The sequence below is a fragment of the Chiloscyllium punctatum genome, chromosome 2 (genome assembly GCF_047496795.1).
Source record: "Chiloscyllium punctatum isolate Juve2018m chromosome 2, sChiPun1.3, whole genome shotgun sequence".
Classification (NCBI taxonomy): Eukaryota; Metazoa; Chordata; class Chondrichthyes; order Orectolobiformes; family Hemiscylliidae; genus Chiloscyllium; species Chiloscyllium punctatum.
In genome coordinates, this window is record NC_092740.1 from 10,139,913 (window position 1) to 10,155,175 (window position 15,263).

The 15,263-nt window shown below is 43.8% G+C and overlaps 1 long non-coding RNA gene across 1 annotated transcript; it reads right to left on the bottom strand.

The window, feature by feature from the left end:
- Positions 1-1,235: 1,235 nt before the first annotated feature.
- Positions 1,236-3,958, bottom strand: LOC140492669 (uncharacterized). Its single transcript, XR_011963606.1, has 3 exons — positions 3,844-3,958; positions 2,512-2,551; positions 1,236-1,334 (listed from the first exon to the last, which is right to left on the bottom strand). It is a non-coding gene; the product is annotated as an uncharacterized lncRNA (long non-coding RNA).
- Positions 3,959-15,263: the final 11,305 nt, after the last annotated feature.

Genomic DNA, 15,263 nt, shown 5'->3' on the forward strand with positions numbered 1-15,263 from the left:
CATAGTTTTATGGTGCGAGGGGAAAGATATAACAGAGACCGAAGGGGCAACTTTTTCACACAGAGGCTGGTACGTGTATGGAATAAGCTGCCAGAGGAAGTGGTGAAGGCTGGTACAACTGCAACATTTAAGAGGCATTTGGATGGATATATGAATAGGAAGGGTTTGGAGGGATATGGCCAGGTACTGGCAGGTGGGACTAGATTGGGTTGGGATATCTGGTCAGCATGGACGGGTTGGACCAAAGGGTCTGTTTCCATGCTGTACATCTCTGTGACTCTAAGACATTGATTCATGGATAGACATTGAGCAGGTCAGTGGGATGCCCTACCTGCTGATGTAGTCAACTCAGCCACATTAGGGAGATTTAAACAATCCTTGGATAAGCACATGGATAATGATGTGGTAGTGTACGCGGATGGGCTTTGAATATTTTACAGGTCAGCACAACATTGAGGGGCCGAAGGGCCTGATCTGTGCTGTACTGTTTGATGCTCTATGTTCTAAGATTAAGGGAGATATGTGCGGAAGGTTCTTTACGCAGATTGGTGGTGAACTACTGGAACGGGTTGCCAGCGGAGGTGGTAGAGGTGGGCACAATACATTTAAGATGCATCTAGACAGAGACATGAATGGGCAGAGAGCAGAGGGGTACAGATCCTTAGAAAATAGGTGACAGGTTTAGACAAAGGATCTGGAACAGTACAGGCTTGGAGGGCTGAAGGGCCTGTTCCTGTGCTGTAATTTTCTTTGTTCTTTGTTTCACATCTGGGAAACACCCAACAAATATGTGGTTGGAGATGTGGCTCCAGGATTCACACAAGGACCAACGGAACCCATGAAAAGGGACACAAATTTCCTCAGGAGATGATAACACTCATGAGTGAGTAATCACCGATGACAATGACAATGACCTTGAATTAACCTGCCTTAGTTTTCCAGACCATATTCCAACAGCAAATGTTTCCCTTTTCTCCTCTCATCTTTCGTCAAACAACCTACTTTTCAAACTTTAATACTCAACTTTAAAATCTCAGTTCCAAACCAAAAGTGAGGAAACCAAAAGAAAAGGAGTGATGCTCTCAATGGGAAACATGCTGCTTTTCACTGGGTCACATTGAATGGGAAGAAAGTTAGTCCAAAGTGGTCAGGCTGTACAGTGAGGGTGGTACTCTATCACTGCATGTCTGTCCACTGTGTTGATGCTTCACATACTCGATGTTACAGTGTCTGAAATGGATGCTGATTGGTCAGTTCGAGTACAACCAGTACCTGGGGCCATCGGCTGCTGGGCCTGATTAGGCTCAGGAATGCTGGATGACCCTGGATCATTCCTGAAAAACATACAAGGTACATTAATATTCAGAGGAAGCTAATGGCATAATCCCAGGTCACAGTAACAAGAATCCTATCTTTTTGCTTATCCTTTCACAGGTCATGGGTCGGTCTGGCTGCTCCTAGTTGTCCATGAGAAGGTGGTGGGGAACTGTTGCTGGATCAAAATCCTGGAAATCCCTCCCTAAGGGCTCTGTGGCTCTTACCTCCAGAACAACGACTGGAACAGTTCATGAAGGCAGCTCACCCCCACCTTCTCAAGGGCAACTGAAGACAGGTAGTCAATGCTGGCCCAATCAGAAATACTCACGACAGGTAAATGAATAAACAAAATGTTCAGATTTAGACACAGATCACCCATGTCACCCTTGAAGAATTCACCATCAGAAACAGTTCTGCCTTGGTACCAGAATGTACCAAAGCACCCACGGGTCAGCTTTGAGCAACTGGTTACAAGGCAGGGAGGGAGGGTGTTGGAGATGAGGTGAAAATTCCTGCAAGGGCTTCCCATCTCCTGTAACTTTGGAGGATGCTACAGAACATGGAAATCTTGGAAAGTGGGGGATGATCAGGAAATCACATTCCCACCCAGTGGAAATTCAGCTGCTCGGAGAGCAAGGGAGAAAAAGTAGGATTCACAAAAAAGGTCCCTTTTATCCTCAGCACTCACTGCAAGTGATTACATTCCAATCTTTCCCTCCATAAAACAGCCATTACAACTCAAAGTGACCACTGTGAGAAAAATGGGGAACACTTTCGTTTTACACAACGATGAATTGTAGATTGATTTGCAGACGAGAGATCACAGATGAACCTGGAGCTGGAGATTTACAAACAGCCAGAAATTGACCAATTCTGTTCAGAAATTATTTATCTGTCATTTACCTCTCACTTTCCCAGTGAGTGTTTGAGCAACTTGTAAGAAGGAAAAACCACATTGGGAGCTCATCGGCAGGAGGCTGCATTCTGTCTATGAAAAGGAGATATTCAATACAAACCTGAACGAGAGCATTTCTACTCAGCGAAAGTGAGGGCTTCCTGATGAAGGGCTTTTACCCGAAACATCGATTCTCCTGCTCCTCAGATGCTGCCTGACCTGCTGTGCTTTTCCAACACCACACTCCCAACTCAGGGCATTTCCACCACTACTCTCGTGTCAGTCACTGACTATCTTACCTTTTCAAAGGTGTCGTTCTCTTGATTTGCTGTGAACACCCTAAAGAGAAAAAAGATTCATAAATATTTTGTAAAATTATGAACAAATTTGTCACATTGTCTCCACAATTGGAAATGTTTCCCCCCATACACTTTCATCCCTTTATCCTCAAGAACTCTAACTCCTTCTTAAAAACATTTTTTGATTTGGCCTCAACTGCTTTCTGTGGCAGGGAACTCCACAGGATCACAGTAACTCCAAAGGGATTGCTCTCCATGGCAATCCTGAATGGCCTACCCTATATCCTTTGATAGTGACCATTGGTTCTTGACTCCCCGGTCATCGGAAACATCTTTCCTACATTTACCTTGTCGGGTTTTATTGAAATTTCACACATTTCCCTGAGATCCCCCTCATTCTTCCAAACTCCAGTGAATATCATCCTAACCAATCCAATCTCTCTTCATACATCAGCCCTGAAATCCCAGGAGTCTGTCTGAGAAACCTTCATTGTACTCTGTCCAATGCCAGAACACCTTCCTCAGATAAGGGGACCAGAACCTCACCCAATACTCCAGGTGTGGTTTCTCCAAGATCTTATACAATTACAGCAAGACATTCCTGCTCCTGTATCAAAACTTCTCTCTATGAAGCCAAAATACAACTGACAGAGATACGGAGGGAAAGGCTATGAAGAGAAGGATCAGAATTTAAACTTCTCAAGGTCTTCAGCACTGACATAACTGAGCTCAGGATTCTGAGGCCTTCAATATTCCTAAGACATCCTGCCTGTTCAATTTGTTCAGCCAGAGCAAAGACAAGTAATGAGGACAGTCCCAAAACAGACTAGTGCCTGAACATTGCACTCACTGCACAGGCCAGAAGAGGAGTCCATGTTACCATTCCTCCCCAAATATAGCTCTGTTACTCAGACTATCTGAGTCACCATGTCTATGCCTTTATCCAGCAAACTCTCGAAAACCACTTGAACAATAAAGCACACAAGAATATCGTGGTGAACTGCAACTTCCTTTCTGTTCTGTTTGAGAGTCTGTACAAAGTGGGAATGAATGCAAAAGATGTGATTTGTTGTGATTCTATCAAATGGGAGTGAATGAAAAGACATTTTAGCGCATTGAGATTCAACAGTGATGGGAGGATAATGGGAATTGATCCATCAGAGTTCAATAGAATGGGTTTGAATGGATCTCCTTGTGAAACATCCTCAATGTTAAATCACTCACAAGAAAGCTCCATCCCAGGCAACATCCTGGTGAATCTCCTGTGCACCCCTCCCTCTTGTTATGTCAGAACCATACTGTTTTATCAAACCTCATTGTCCATGAACCCACCTCCTTTGTTCCTGAAGTTGATGAAGATTATGAAGCAGATGGGCAGGATGAGAAGCATTGGAATGACCGGCAGATATACAGTGGTGGGCTCAGTCCTCTTCACTGGAAAACAGCAAGAACAGCATTATTCAGGAATACCTCCATGTTGCTGCAGTGAAACTTGTAGCAGGGTTACAGAGGAAGAGATTAAATGTACAAACAGGATGTTCTGCAATGGAGCAAACCAGTTCAACGCTCTCACCTGCTGTTTCCCATAGACCAGGAATTTGCTCCCCTCCAAATACTTACCGAATTATCACCTGAAAGATCACTCTATGAAATTTATTTCCATTGGCCTTTCAGGCAGTGCATTGCAGATCAGAACAACTCCTGAAGGAGGCAACTGCTTAATTCTGTGACACAGAATATAAGGTTAGATGGATACTTTAAAACATTCGACAGGGTATTTCCTGGACCCAGCCTCCTTTTATAACCCATGTGTGAATGCAGGGCTAGGATAGGTCCCACGTGGCTGTGATGCCTCACACAGTCAGATGGACACTTAAGGAATGTATTTGCACTGATGGAACTATTCACGATGAAGGTGTGAACACTTTCAATGGAACCAAGAGGGACACATTAGTCTGCAGCACCTTCCTGCTCGAGGAGATGATCTCATTGTCAGCTTAACTTTGGATCGTTTGGGGATTGAACTGAATGTTCTGAGTGTGTCAATGCCTTTCAATACTGACATCAGAATGTACCTAAAAGGATCAACACATCAAATTACATTAAATGTTTAAAAAGTCAAATTTCAAACACAAAAGCAAAATACTGCAGGTGTTGGAAATTTGAAATAAAATCAAAATACTGTAAATACTCAGCAGACCAAACAGGGAAAACTTCTTTGAGTTTTGGGGGATGGTGGTGTTGGGATGCATGGGGAGGCAGGGGGAGGAATTAGCTCCATGCTGTACCCCCTTTCTAAATTAATCATCCTCAGAAAGAGGGAGGGTCTCTCCATCTCCATCCTAATGTGAAATGAGTTTCAGATTCACCCACATCCTCTCAGCATCTGCTCCCTCAAGACTCCTCAGGATCTTCCAAGTTTCAATAAAGTCACTTCTCAATCTTCAGCAATGAGCAGCCCCCAACTGGGTCTGAACCAATCAGGATGAGAAGGTAACAACACTCTGACATGCTCAGCCAATGAGAGGTAGGGAGGTGGCACTTCACATATTCTTGGCCAATGAGACCTGAAGTTCACAATGTGCTCACTCAGTGAGGGATTGGAAGATACTTGCCCTATCTTGTGGTCAGTCAATGCCAATCATTGGATTGACAACAAGAAGGAGGTCATTTTACCCATTGGGTCCTGGTTAGCTCCACATGGAACAATCAGGTGACACCCACCCATCTGCTCGATTCCCCCCCAAGCCCTGCCAGTTCACTTCCTTCAAGGGCCTATCAGGTTAAATTCTGAGATCAATGACTGTCTCCACACGCCCCTCTGCTGATGTTGGAAGAACATAGATTCATTAAAGATTGTCACCGTGGCTTTGTGAGGGGCAGGTGATGCCTCACAAGCCTGATTGGGTTCTTTGAGGATGTGATGAGATAAGTTGATGAAGGTCGAGCAGTGGATGTGGTGTTTATGGATTTCAGTAAGGCATTTGATAGTCAATTAATTCAGAAAATTAGGAGGTATGAGATACAGGGAAATGTGGCTGTCTGGATACAAAACTGGCTTGCTGAATGAAACAGGAAGTGGGAGTGGATGGAAAGTATTCCACCGAGAAGTCAGTGACCAGTGGTGTTCCACAGGAATCTGTTCTTGGGCCTCTGCTCTTTGTAGTTTTTATAAATGACGTGAATGAAGAGGTATCAGGGTTGGTTAGTAAGTTTGCCGATGCCGGTGGTGTTGTAGTGGGTGTAGCGTGCTGTTGGAGGCTACAACAAGCCATTGGCAGATGCAGGTCTGGGCTGAGAAGTGGCAGATGGAGTTCAATCTGGATAAATGCGAAGTGGAGTATTTTGGAAGGTCAACTTTGAATGCAGAATACAAGGGTAAAGACAAGATTCTTCACAGTGTGGAGGAACAGAGGATCTTGGGGTCCATGTACATAGATCCCTCAATGTTGCCACCCAAGTTGATAGCATTGTGAAGAAGGCGTATAGTGTTTTGGTTTTCATTAATGGGGGGAATTGAGTTTCAGAGTCGCGAGGTTTTGCTGCAGCTCTATAAAATCCTGGTTAGACCACACTTGGAATATTATGTCCAGTTCTGGGTTGCCTCATGACTGGAAGGATGTAGATGCTTTCGAGAGGGTGCAGAGGAGATTTGCCAGGATACTCCCTGGATTGGATGACTTGTCTTATGAAGAGAGGTTGAGTGAGTGAGGGCTGTTTGCACTGGAGAGAAGCAGGAAAAGAGGTGACTTGATAGAGGTATACAAGGTAATGAGAGGCATAGATAGAGTAGATAGCCAGAGACTCTTCCCAAGGCAGAAATGGCTGTCACAAGGGCCATCATTTTAAGGTGATTGGAGGAAGGTATAGGGGAGATGTCAGAGATACTTTATTTATGCAGACTGGTGGATATGTGGAAGGCAGTGGTAGTAAAGTCAGAAACATTAGGGATATTCAAGCGACTGTTGGACAAACACAAGGATGGCAGAAGACTGAGGGTGTGGAGGGCATTTCTTCTAAGATTAAGCTAAATGGTCAGCACAACATTGTGGGCTGAAGGGCCTATACTGTGATGTACTGTTCTGTGTTCTATGTAACCTACAAGGCTATGGACCAAATGCTGGGAAGTTGGACAGGTGCAGACTTAGAGCGATGTTTTTGTTGGTGTAGACTGCATGGGCTCAAGGGCCTCTTCCATCCTGTCTAATTCTATAATTGTATGGATCAGCTTTCCTTATGGTTCCTTCCATAAGGAACAAAAATGGCAATAAGATGTTGTGGGAGTAATCTATGGGACCCATAGCAGTAGCTATATGGTGGGTGTCATGGACCGGGCCACATTCCCTCAAAACATTTCAGGAAGTTCGCCCAGACCCTAACTTTTGGAGTTGTTATAAGCAAATGTCGATTGGATAATCCAGGAAAGATGCAGATTGCCCAACCACTCACTTTTAAACAAAACAGTATTTATTCACACATGAACAAAAGAAAAACACATTTCGAATCCCAGAACTATTTAAAAACCCATCTGCCTCTATTGCAACTTAATGATGCCGTTCCAAATACTTGAAATGTCCCCATAAACACTCTCTTGGCAAAAAAGCTACAATCAAACACTGGTTCACACAGGAGAGATGTCAGAGAGAGAGAGAGAGAGAGAGGATCAACATGGTACTGTTTCTTTGACCAGTAACCTTAAAAAACTGACTGCTTGCTAAACCAAACCAAACCAGAAAAAGCTGAGCTGGAATAACTGGCCATTCCCTTTCATTGCATCATTCTTTTCTGTTTTAATTTGAAGGCCTATTTCTGAGGCAGTATCTGTTACCTATAATCAAATAGGCCCTAAAACATCTCTGTTTACAACCCCTCTCAAAAAACCAAGGACAGAATATCCTTGTCAAAGGAGCAGTATTGTCACAGTGGGGAAGGGAATAAATCAGCAGATAGTAAAGGCATGGAGCAGAGGCAGTACGTTAATCATGGGTGACTTTAATCTTCATGCACATTGGGATAGTCAGATTAGCAAAGGGAGCCATGAGGAAGAATTCAGAGACATATTGAAGGCAGTCTCTGAGAACAATGTGATGTGGATTCAACCAGGGATCCGGTTAGTTTGGGTTTGGTGATGTGTCATGATTCAGGTTTAATAACTGATGCCAGAGTGAAAGATACCCTGGAATCTGTCACCATAACACGATAAATTTGAGTATTCAGTTTGAGGGAGAGGACCTTGTGTTGGCAGCTACTGTGCTTAGCTTATCGAAGGGAATGAGAGCAGAACTGGCTGGAGTGGGCTGCAGAAGCAGTTTAGCAGCAAAAACAGCTGAGGAACAATGGCAGACTTGTAACAAAATACTTCATGGCTCCACAGCAAAGGGACAATACAGTGAGGAGAAGCATTCTGGGAAGTGGATAAGCCTATCAGGATTAACCAGGGAAGTTCAGTATATTATCAGATTGAAAGAAGGAACATATAACGTGACAAATACTCATGGTAAACCAAAGAAATTTTAACAACCAACGAAAGATGATCGAGTTGTAATAAGGTCAGAGAAAATACTCTCTGAGTGTAAACTTGCAAGTAAAATCATGAGAGAGAGAGAGAGAGAGAGTGTGAATGAGAGAGAGAGAGAGGGAGTGAGAGTGAGAGTGAGAGAGTGAGAGAGAGAGAGTGAGAGAGAGAGAGTGAGAGTGAGTGAGAGAGCAAATATCTAAAAAGGAAGAAAAGGGCCAGAGTGACCATAGGCCCCTTCGAGAGTAAGGGCTGGGAAATACTCATCAGGAACCAAGAAATGGGAGAGGAATTAAATTAATCATTTTTAGCAGTTTTCACAGTAAAAGGCATGAACAGCATCCCAAACTTAATAACTATTCAAGGGCAAAAGGACAAGAATAAAGACAATAGCTACAATTATGTTGTTTTGGAAATTGTAGGGAGTGTTGGGCTCTCAGAGGAAGGCAGTACGGACAGCCAACTTTCTGGGACTGAGCCTGGCTCGACTGTAACGGGGGTAGGTCAGGTTCCAAGTGAGTTTCTAGTCAGAGGCACAGATAGTCGTTTCAGTGGCCTGCAGTGAGATATCAGAATGGTGTTTCGCCTCCTCAGTGCCAAGGTCAAGACAGTCTCGGAGAGGGTGCAGAATATTCTTAAAGGGAGTGGGGGGACCAACAGGAGGTCGTTGTACACATTAGAACCAATGAGATAGGAAGAGAAAAAGATTGGATTGTGAGGAGAGAATATAGTAAGATAGGTAGGAGACTAAATAGGAGGTCCTTGAGTACAGTAATATTTGGATTATTCCTGGTACCACGTGCAAGTGATCATAGGAATAGGAGGATAAAGCAGATAAATGATTGTCTGAGGAGCTGGTATAGGGAAGAATACAAACTTTCAGATCATTAGAGTCTCTTCTGGGATAGAAGTGCCCTGTATAAGAAAGACGGGTTGTAGCTGGATAGGAAGGAGAGATTTACTGGAGCCAACCAGGATGGAGGTGAAAGGTGAGGGTTGTGGGGGGTTACAGGGTGTTAGTGAGAAAAGGGATCATTCTGAGATGGTGCACTTGGGAAAAGGAACAAGTCAAGTAGTCAGTACAGGGAGGTGCAAAGTAGAGAACAAGATCGAACTGATCAATTAGCATGCACTTATTTCAATGTAAGCAGACTGAGATGTGAGGCAGATGAACTCAGGGCATGGTTGGGAAGATGAGACTGGGATATCACAGCTATTACAGAAACATACCCCAGGGATGGTCAGGACAGACAGCTTCATGTTCCACGATTATATCAATGATTTGGATTTGAATACAGGAGCGATGTTTAGTAAGTTTGCAGATGACACCAAAATCGGTGGGATACAGAACAGCAAAGAAGGTTATCCCAGAGTACAACAGGACTTTGATCAGATGGGACGATGGGCCAAGGAATGGCAGATACAGTTTAATTTAGAAGAATGTGAGATGTTACCTTATAGTTGGGCAAATCAGTGCAGGCCTTCTACACTTAGTGGTAAGGTCCAGGGGAGTGTTGCTGAACAATGAGGTCTTGTTCTTTGAAGGTGGAGTCACAGGTAGACAGGTTACTGAAGAGGGTGTTTAGTACGCTTGCTTTTCTTGGTCAGTGCATTGAGTATAAGAGTTGGGAGGTCATGTGGATACTCAACAGGAAACTGGCTCGGCCACTTTCGAAATACTGCATTCACTTCTAGTCTCCCTGCTAACGGAAAGATTTTGTGAAATTCAAAAAGGTTCAGGAAGTGTATGGAAGGATGTTGCCAGGGTTGGAGTGTTTGAATATAGGGAGAAGCTGAATAGGTTTGGGCTGTTTCCCCGAGTGCATCAGAGGCTGAGGGCTGAGCTTTTAGAAGTTCATAAAATCATGTGGGGCATGGATGGGGTGAATAGTCAAGGTCTTTTCCCCAGGGTACGGGAGTCCAAAACTAGAGGGCAGAGGATTAAGGGGATAGAGGAAAGATTTAAATGGGACCTTTTACATGCAGAGGGTGGTGCCTGTATGAATAGGAGGGTTTAGAAGGATAAGGGCCAAGTGCTGTCAAATGAGACTGGATTAATTAGAATACCTGGTTGCTGGGGACGAGTTGGGCTGAAGGGTCTGTTTCCATGCTGTACATGTCTGTATGTCTAATACCTATCATGACAGAAAAACCACGAAGGAAACGGATGGAGTTAAAGACCAATTAGTCCCCTGGACCTGACAGGATGCATCTAGGGTATTAAAGGAAGTTATTGAAGAGACAATAAACGCACAGGTGTTAAACTTCCAAGAATCTTTGGAAAGTTCCAGAGAATTGGAATTCTCCCAAAATAACACTCTTGTTTTTCAAGGAAAGGAGACAGAAAACAAAGTTACCCAATGTGTCCATCGCTTGGAGTTCTGAAGCAATGTGGTCTCATTGGGGATGGCGGATGTTTCCTTTCAAGATGGCAGGAAAAAAGAAGGGACTGCATCAGGCAGCAGGCTGGATATAGTTTACTGGCACATTGCTACAAGGTTTACATCAACTACAGGAACAAGCATCTGGTTAGACTTCTGCAGGTCACTGTGTGGATAGCTGAGTACAATACATGATGGAATGCCCTGCAAATTGGGAGAAGGAGAGGGAGAATTGGGGGCGTAATTTGAGATAAAGACATCGGCAAAAATGAAAGTGAAAAAATGTGGGTGCAGAAAATTGGAAATAAAAAGAAAGTGCTGGAGAAACCCAGCAGGTCTGTCATCCTGTGTGGAGTCAGAAACAGAGTTAACATTTCAGACCAATAACTTTCCATCAGTGAGTAAAGCACAGATATGTTGCTCCAAGTGTTGTGTTTGAAGCAAATTAAGCATTTCCACGGCATAGTCCTGGCAATCTCATCAGGAAAATAGACAAGGCCTTTTTCCTGGTGTGGGAAAGTGTAGAACTAGAGGGTATAAGTTTAGGGTGAGAGGGGAAACATTTAAAAGGGACATAAGGGGGAACTTTTTCACGCTGAAGGTGGTGCATGAATGGAATGAGATGCCAGAGGAAGTGGTGGAGGCTGGTATAATTACAAAAATTAAAAGGCATCTGGATAGGTATATGAATAGGAAGGGTTTAGAGAGACATGGCCCAAGCACTGGCAAAAGGGACGAGATTAATTTAGGAAATCTGGTCAGCATGGATGGGTTGGACTGAAGGGTCTGATTTCGTGCTGTACATCTCTATGACTCTGTAGACCAATTAGTTCATGTCTGTTATTGGGAAAATGTGAGATCAAAATTAAGATGTCTTGGCAGAACATTTAGAAATGTATAATATGATCAAGCAGAGTCAACATGACTTCATAAAGAGGAAATTATCTTGAATTCTTTGAGTGGTGACTAGCTGGATAAATAAAGGGGAATCGGTGGATGTTTTGTATGTTTTCAGAAGATATTTCACAACGTGCAACACATTAAGCTCCTTAATGCGATTCGATTCTATGGTGCTGGTGGTAGTATATGAACATGGATAGAGAATTGACTAACTGATAGAAAACAGAGAGTTGGGATAAGGCAGGAGTGATATCCAGCCTGCAAACTGTAATTAGTGGTGTATCACAGGATCTGAGATGGGGCCACATTTACTATAATATACATTAATGATTTGGATGAGGTCAGTGAATGTACTGTAGCCAAGTTTGCTGATGACAAAAATGTAGGTGAGAAGGCAAGTGATGAGGATGAAATAAAGAAGTTGCAGAGAGATATCGACAGGTTAAAAAAGTGGGAAAAACTTGGTAATTGGAATATAATGTGGAAAATGTAAGGTTATACATTTGGCACAAAGAATAGAGAGGCTGAATATTCGTGAAACAGAGAAAGCCTGCAGAAAGTTACAGAACAGAAGAATATGGAGGTTTCACAAAAACATTCAGCATAGAGTAGGGAAGGTCAATGGAATGCTGACCTTTATTTCAAATGGTATAGAATTTTAAAGTGGGGAGGTTTTACCAGACACTAGTTAGCTCACAGCTGGAATATTGTGGATAGATTTGGTCCCTTATCAAAGGAAAGTGAAACTGGCATTGGAGGCAGTCCAGAGAAGATTCAATTAGTTGATGCCAGGTCGGAAGGGGCTGTCTTATGGGCAGCGTTTGACAAGATTGAGCCTGTGCTTGATGGATTACAGAAGAATGAAGAGTGACCAAACTGAGACATTAAACATGCTTCGGGTGCTTGATAAGGTGGATGCAGCGTGGTTGTCCCCCTTGTCAGGAACAGAGGGCATCAGCTCACAATGAGGGGTTACACATTTCAGATGAGAGGAATGTTTTCTCTGAGACGGTCGTGAATCTTTGGATTACTTTACCACAGACAGCAGTTAATGTTGGGTCATTAAGTATAGCCAAGGCTGAGATAGATAAAATTTTAATCATTCATGGAATCGAGGATTGTGAAGATAAAGCAAGAATGGTGAATTGACGGTTATCATCTCAGTCATGATCTCATTGAATGTAGAACAGACTCAATGGGCTGAATGGCCTTCTTCTGTTCCTATGTCTTATGGGCTACCTGCCTCAGTTCTCAACACCTCCATTTCTGAAACCTGTAAATCCCATTTGCTTTTCCAACCACATTCTCAATATGTCCTGACATCTTCAAAAACCGATGCACTCTGACCACTGACTTCCTTTATCCAGATCCATCCTTGAGATCCCTGTCATTGACTCCATATTGCCCATAGGGAACATGGAACCAGGTGGATCTTGGAGCTTGCTTCCTTGGTGATGTTTTCTCTGGTCCCTACCTCAGAACACTGAAGCCAGTTTGAACACAACAAACTGGGGAGTTGATGGGAGACTTTCGGAAGTTTCAGACACAGTGGTGGAATGGTCCATAAATCCCAGCCTCATCTCGATCTCTCTCTCCTTATCACTGAATCCTGCCTGAGACCAACTGAGAGAACCCAAGAGAAGGAGCCAACCCGAGTGCTCCCAGTCCAGGTGGACCCTGTTCCCATTGAGCTGTCGGGACAGTGACACCATCCAAACATTGTTCCTTACCTTCAACTTCCAGCTTTGTGGAGGCTTTGTTTGAAAACTATCAATATTGAGCTCCACACGACACTGATAGGAACTAGTATCCTCCTGGCTCAGTCCCTCCATCGTTACTGAGACATCTTTGTTGGTGAGACTCCCCACGAATCTGAACGATTCCCACCGTCCCGCTGTCTCACATTCTCACACAGCTCACCCTGGGAATGGTCTGGACCAGGATATGTACAGGTAAAGATAGCACCTTTGCCAGATTTAATCCATATGACGGAGCCGGTGAGTGTGAGGTGAGTGTCAGGGTGGGTGAAGCTGCAGGGTAAGACAGCGGAGCCTCCTTCCTCAGCCCTCACTCCATCCACGATTGTCATTGACCAATCAAGGGCCAATCAAGGGCAGGAGTGGGAAGTTGTGTGTGGAGTCAGAGGAGACGGGGAAGCACTAAATGAATATTTTTAAACAGTATTCACTCTAGAAAATGACAATGTTGTCGAGGAGAATACTGAGATCCAGGCTACTAGACTAGGTGGGATTGAGGTTCACAAGGAAGAGGTGTGAAAATAGATAAGTCCTCTGGGCTGGATGGGATTTATCCTGGGATCTTCTGGGAAGCCAGAGAGGAGATTGCCGAGACTATGACATTGATCTTTAAGTCGTCATTGTCTACAGAAATAGTACCAGAATACTGGAGGATAGCAAATATGGTTCCCCTGTTCAAGAAGGGGAGAAGAGACAACCCTGGTAATTATAGACCAGTGTGCCTTACTTCAGTTGTTGGTAAGGTGTTGGAAAAGGTTATAAGAGATAGGATTTATAATCATCTAGAAAAGAAGAATTTGATTAGGGATAGTCAGCACGGTTTTGTGAAGGGTAGGTCGTACCTCACAAAGCTTATTGAGTTCTTTGTGAAGGTGTCCAAATAGGTAGATGAGAGTAAACAGGTTGATGTGGTATATATGGATTTCAGCAAAGCATTTGATAAGGTTCCCCACAGTAGGCTATTGCACAAAATGCAGAGGAATGGGATTGTGGGAGATAAAGCAGTTTGGATCAGCAATTGGCTTGGTGAAAGAAGACAGAGGGGAGTGGTTGACGGGAAATGTTCATCCTGGAGTCCAGTTATTAGTGGTGTACTGCAAGGGTCGGTGTTGGGTCCACTGCTGTTCATCATTTTTACAAATGAGCTGGATGAGGGCGTAGAACAGTGCGTTAGTAAATTCGCAGATGACACTAAGGTGGAGTTGTGGATAGAGACAAAGGATGTTGTAGATTACAGAGAGACATAGATAAGCTGCAGAGGTCGGCTGAGAGATGGCAAATGGAGTTTAATAAGGACAAATGTGAGGTGATTCACTTTGGTCGGAGTAACCGGAATGCAAAGTATTGGGCTAATGGTAAGATTCTTGGTAGTGTAGATGAGCAGAGAGATCTCAGTGTCCAGGTACACAGATCCTTAAAAGTTGCCACCCAGGTTGACAGGTTTGTTAAGAAGGAATACAGTGTTTTAGCTTTTATTAATAGAGGGATCGAGTTCCGGAACTATGAGGTTATGCTACAGCTGTACAAAACTCTGGTGTGGCCGCACTTGGAATGTTGTGTACAATTCTGGTCACTACATTATAAGAAAGATGTGGAGACTTTGGAAAGGGTGCAGAGGAGATTAACCAGGATGTTGCCAGGTATGGAGGGAAGGTCTTACAAGGAAAGGCTGAGGGACTTGAGGCTGTTTACATTAGAGAGAAGAAGGTTGAGAGATGACTTAATTGAGAGACGTAAGGTAATCAGAGGGTTCGAAAGGTGGACAGGGAGAACCTTTTTCCAAGTATGGTGATGGCGAGCACGAGGGGGCATAGCTTTAAATTGAGGGGTGGTAGATATAGGACAGATATCAGAGGTAGTTTCTTCACTCAGAGAGGAGTAAGAGTATGGAATGCTTTGCCTGCAACGATAGTAGATTCGCCAGCTTGAAGTGCATTTAAGTCGTCATTGGACAAACATATGGACGTACATGGAATAGTGTAGGTTAGGTGGGCTTCAGATTGGGATGACTGGTCGGAGCAATATCGAGGGCCGAAGGGCCTGTACTGCGCTGTAATGTTCTATGTTCTATGTTCTAACCCTTAGCAGAAACCACTATGAGGGGAAAGACAGGGAGAGAGAGGATATGAACACAGCACTGGGACAGATATCAGTGTGTGGAACTTAAACTTGGAGACTCTATTCTGAGTGTGTTATTTA